Source organism: Callospermophilus lateralis, chromosome 17 (assembly GCF_048772815.1).
Source record: "Callospermophilus lateralis isolate mCalLat2 chromosome 17, mCalLat2.hap1, whole genome shotgun sequence".
NCBI classification, from domain to species: domain Eukaryota; kingdom Metazoa; phylum Chordata; class Mammalia; order Rodentia; family Sciuridae; genus Callospermophilus; species Callospermophilus lateralis.
In genome coordinates, this window is record NC_135321.1 from 36,064,750 (window position 1) to 36,070,749 (window position 6,000).

The following is a 6,000-nucleotide window of genomic DNA, read 5'->3' on the forward strand; positions in this document are numbered from 1 at the left end:
GCTTTCAGATGTGTTGAGAGTTCTTTTTATTCTCCAACTGGCTTTTATTAAAACACTGACTATAGAATACTTATTTGCAACTAGAGTATTTTCTGCTTTAGGACAGCTTTAAATTGTCTTAAAATTTTTTTTTTCACACACAGACTCGTTGTTCGAAAACAATTTGAGTCTCTTTAGAGAAATGCCCGTGAGCTGTGTGGTTATATATTACATTTTAAATTAGCCATTTTCTCTGACCTGTAGACTGTTTTTATGTTGCCATAAAAACACAGAGAACAGTATTTTAAATATATGGTCAAACTATACTGGCTAGTTATTGGAACTGGCTAATGGATCTTGCACAATATTAGATGTCTTTAAAGGTTTATTACTAGTTTAAAGAATACCAGGATGTACGTGCATGCATGCGTGCATATTAAAGATAAGCCCTTTGAATTCTTAGAACATGTGCATAAAGGCAAGTGTTGTACTTCATTAGAAATAAATTTAAGTCAATATATTTCATGCTGCTGCTGTGGTTTCAATTTTATATTGACATAACATATAGTCATAAATAGACATTCGGGATAATATTTCTTGGTGTCATTGAGTTGATATATTTGAACTGAAATGCTGTCTATTTTTCAGTTTGATATTTGAAGTGAACATGGATTGCTTACACTGTTGTTGAGGGCATTGGGTTACTTAGTTTCCTGGGGTGAATGTGATGTGCTAGTCCTGAAAGACATGAAATTATTTTAAAAAATAGTTTCAGAAGAGGAGAGAGAAAAACTACCAAGTTATTAACTTGACATTTTAGATGTCAATTATTAAGTGACTGAATATAGAAACGGTCTATCACAGGATTGTAGCCAAGGGAAAAGTTCTATTTGCTTGAGACCAAATGTAACAGAAAGGGTCAGGAATATTCACCAAGGCTTAACTTGAGCAATGATTTCTAACCTTTTCTCTTTTGTGATAGATTTTTGTGGATACCTAGTGTTGAAGAAATTTTTAGTGTTCTTTTATATATCACAGTGGATAATTGCTACAACCATTAACATTATATTAGTATTGTAGCAAACTGTTTGCTAGTCAGGATAAGCTGTGCTCATAATGTCCCTCACATACATAAAGCAAGTGAGTGAGGGCATGCTTGAAATCACTCTATGCCTACCTGAAAAAGCAAATGATTTTAAAATATTGATAGTTTACCATATACAGCACCAAAACATGCCTCATGCTTGATCACTGCACAGCAGCCTATTCTGATAGCATGTTTAACAACTGCCAGTCTAGAGGACCCTGCCTATGGAGGACACACGAACATTGTGAATGATCAAGATTTTGTTATCATTGGTGGAAAGTAGCATTACAAGACCTGAGTTCATTGCAACACGTAGACTTTATTGGATTGAGCTGTTCACCAAGGAGCAGTATTGATTAAGTTTCTAAGATAAATGCTTTGATGAAATTTTAAAATCAATACATATGTTTGCATTAGGACTTTAAGTCACTTGTAATTTTTAATGGAGATGATGGTGCTCCATCTGGGAATATAATTTGATGAATTATGGATGAGAATAATGATTGGACTTCATTTATATCAATCAGGATTTTCTAGGATCTCTGATTGGTCACCACTTCTAGAGATTTGGAAGAATTAGGACTGGAATAACTATTATTTATGACAGGCATGTGCTTGGGCAGGATGTATGTCATTACAACGAATAAGAGAAGGATTATTTTTCTTTGGCAGTCAAGGCATTGCTTAAGTGTTATAAAGAGGTAGTTATTCACAATGACATCATTTATGAGATGCCACTGATGGAAAATGGAAAAGGAAAATGGCAAAAAGGAAAGAAATAGAGAAGTAGCTTTCAAGTTTTTCTCCAGTGGAAAAATAAAAAACGAAATAATAACCAAAAAGAACATGCCAGAGAAAATATTTAAAATGGAAGAATATTGTTTTTCTGAAGGATAACTGAATTAAATATTTCTTTTAAGGTAAATTAAAAGAAAACATTACAGAAGTAGGGAGAAATAAACCAAAGCAATAATATATGGAAGAAATAATGTAAGCTCTGTTTCTTTTTTTTTTTTCCTTCTAAAATATCTCTAAGGAAAAAGATTTTCTAGTGAAACATGAAGGAAGGCAAGAAAAACTCTCATGCAGTAAACTGTTAAGCAAAATGTTAGATAGGTTAATGCAGTATAACTGGCTTCTTAAGCAATGCAATGACTGAATCATTTCGATTGCTATTGCCTCAGGTAATTCCTTAAATGATAAAAATAAATTTATCTATATTTCTAATAACAAGATCAAACTAATCCCTGTAGGAGAATCTTGGTAGCATACATCTGGGTTGTCTGGCAATGACCTGGATAAGCTGTGTTGGCTGTATCTAAAGGTTACATTTATTTATTTACTTATTATTTACTTATTTATTTATCCAATGCCTATTGTTATCAGCAATGATCTAAGTGCTAAGGAGTACAAATTATTTCAAATAATGTGAAGAATGAATCTAATCAGTATAAAACATTCAAGGGAAAAAACAGCAACTGCATTCTTTCCAAACCCCCTTTTGAAACACACACACATATATAAATTTTTGTGTATAATTATATATATATAGGATTGTGCAGAAATACTGTTCTTGGATACACATGTACTCCTACAAATTTCATAATACCCATATAAGTAAGTAAGGTCATGTGACTGTTCATGATCAAAGAGTTGGAAGAAGCAAAATTGATATAAATCATTTCCAGGTTAAAGCATTTATTCATAGGCGTGTTCTCTTGTACCTACTGAGATGACTGAGAAGCTATGTGTTCTAGTTGGCATGGAGCTATCCTGAAGAGCCTCTGGGCTCATGGCTGACTTTCTAGGCATTAATCCACTGAGAGATCATGGTTGTTGAGCTTGTAGCAGAACCTAACCTACACTGACCAATAGTCTGTCAGCATCTAACATCCACTTGCTATTGCTGTGAGATATCCAAGGATGAAACTCTCAAGTACATTAACAATGTTCTGGGAAATGTCAGGGCACCAAACTTCCCCACCAAATGTCATTAATTGCTTAGCTATAAATCAAACACAGAGTGGTTTAACCTTAATCTCTTTATCCCCCTCCCTTATTACAGGCTCTTCACTTGTGACCCATCATTTTAGCTGGATAGAGAAACTATGCGACACTTGAATGGGCTAGGTGATTATTTTCATGCCTTACCTTGGTGTTGCTGGATTTTTATTAAATGGGACCTTTGGAACTTGAGATAACCCTATCACAATGTATTACAATTAGTTCTTGTGTGTCTGTATCATCATATACATCACTGGGACCACTTCTTGTTCAATTTTATATTCCCCAAACATTAGACATTATCTGGAACATTAATAAACATATGAAGAATAATTGAATAAATAAATTGATAAGTGAGCAGATAAATGATTGTAATTATGAGGCTTTTGCCCCCTTTTGTTTCTTATGACCAAAAGAGTATTGTTAAAGAAGAAAATAGAAAAGGGCTAGGGTTGTGGCTCACTGAGAATGCTTGACTAACCCTAGGCACTGGGTTCAATCCTCAGCACCACGTAAAAATAAATAAATAAGAAGTCCATAAAAAAAAAGAAAATAGAAAAATGGTCTTTTTACAGTGAAAACATAAAGAATTTTTATAGTGTTACAACAACCTAAAATGTATTAATATAATGTTAGGCTTCAACTTCAAACTAGCATTTAATCAGGTATCTTCTTAGGCCTGGATAATCAGATATGACCTAAGGGAAGAAAGTGACACAAGACCATTAGAAGGATTTATCTTCAAGGATGATAATCCTTTTGTCTAGAAAGTGGTATTTCAGACGCTTGGGGGCATGGTAGGAAATGACCTAGGGCTTTAATGGAGTAGTTCCCTGTGATGAGATACTGGATTTCCTAAGTAACTTAAAGGCAGAACTGCAGAAGCTTAAAACCTAGTAGCAAAACAAAAGGGCTCCTTGGTCTTCAGTAGGATTAATAGTTTACATTGTATTTTCTTTACTATTTAATGAGAGAAACAAATAATGCAACGGTAGGGTTTCTTTGATAGTTAAAGCACTCCCATAAAGGATTCCCTTGGAACTTTGAGATGATTTTCCAAAAGGTTAAAGTCAGGGTGGCTGAGGGGTATGAAGACTTCCAGGCAAAGGGGAAGAAACACTTGAACACTTCTTACTGAATTGTCAACTTGAGCAGCATTAAGGCTTTAGGATCTTAATGTCCAAAGGGGAAATAAAAGCCAAATTTTTATTGATGTGGTTAGTAGTATCAGTAGTTGAGCCCCTACCATGTTCCAGGCATGATGATAACTCTGCATATTTTACCTTATTAAATCTTTCCAACAATCTTTTGAGTGTTCCATCATCTCCATTTTACAGATGAGAAATGAAGGTGAATTGTGCATGTTATAATGTCCCACAGTTAACAGGTCAGTCCCTAATTGAGGCACTTCACAGTTTCTCACGGATGAGAATGGAGTTCTGTTCTTTCTTTCCCTCTGTGCTATTTCCAGCTTTGTTAGGGTATAACAACTACGACATTGTATATATTCAAGGTGCATGACTTGATGTTTTGATATACATGAACCCCATGAAATCATCACCTTGATCAAGTTAACTAACATATCCATCGCCTCACATAGCTATGCGTGTGGGGGGGGTTATAGTGAGAACACGTAAGCTCTACCAAATTCGCTCACAGCAAATTTTAAGTATACAATTCACTATGGTTAAGTATAGTTGCCATGTTGTACATTAGATCTCCAGAACTAATTCATCTGGCCTACCTGAAACTTTGTACCCTCTGACCACATCTCCCCAATTCCTCCAGACCCTAAATCCTGGCCAGAACCACTATTCTATTCTGTGCTTCCATGAGTTGGACTATGTTAGATTACACATATAAGTGAGATCATGTGGAATTTTTCTTTCTGTGCTTAATTTATTTAATTTAGCACATCTTCCAGGTTTATTCATGTTGACATAAATGGAAACATTTTCTTCTTTTTCTAAAGGCCAAAAAATATTCCAGGATATATGTGTGTGTGTGTGTGTGTGTGTGTGTGTGTGTGTGTGTTTATGTACCCACCAACTTGGTTCTTTTCCTTGTTACTAAGGCTCATTTCATTTAACACTTTCACACCAAGAAGTTTTTCCTCCTTGGTCCACTATGGTTGGTCACGTTGAAGAGCACATCTTTCTCTGAGAATCCTTCAGAAAATTCCACAGCTCTAGTTTGGGCTATAGCCTAAGATTGGATAAGAGGGACTTAATAGTGCCTGAATTCCCTTCTATTCAAATGGGAAAGTGAGCAGCTTTAGCTCATATATCAATATTTTTCATGATTATGGGATAATTTTTTAAGAGACTGCATATTTTGAGGTAAACATTAAAATTTAAAAAAAAAAAAGAAAAGAAAAAAAAGAGCCAGAATTTCAATGTTTACTTAGGTTTAATGAATTTCTGGAACTCTTTTCTGCAATTATTTTTATCACAGGTTGCTGGATCACATATATATTTTTTAAAACAGATCTTAAGTGTATATAAAGAGTATGTGATTAGAGAGATTTTATTTTTTTGATAAATGGAAGTATTTAGGGAATCCTAAAACTATTGAGCATACTTTGGCATTAGTAATAATAAAAATAAGATATTATGTTTAGCAATTGAATTTTTATATTTGTACAATTACCAAGTACTTTTGCTATTTCATTAATAGATTTTTAGAAATGGTTTGTGAGGCATATAGAGTGGGTGTTCTTATTAATTCCTATTTCATAGAGAGGAGCCTGATCTATGTGGCCAGACTTGTGAGGGGGTTAAAGAGAAAGAAGAGGTCTAAATAGTGTATTTACAGAGTATTGGAAGTTGATTCTTAAGATCTGGAATGTTCCAATGCAGAAAGTGCAACGTCATGCCACTGATGAGAAGCTGGCAGGTGAGTTCTACTAGTCTGGCTCAATGACTAAGGTT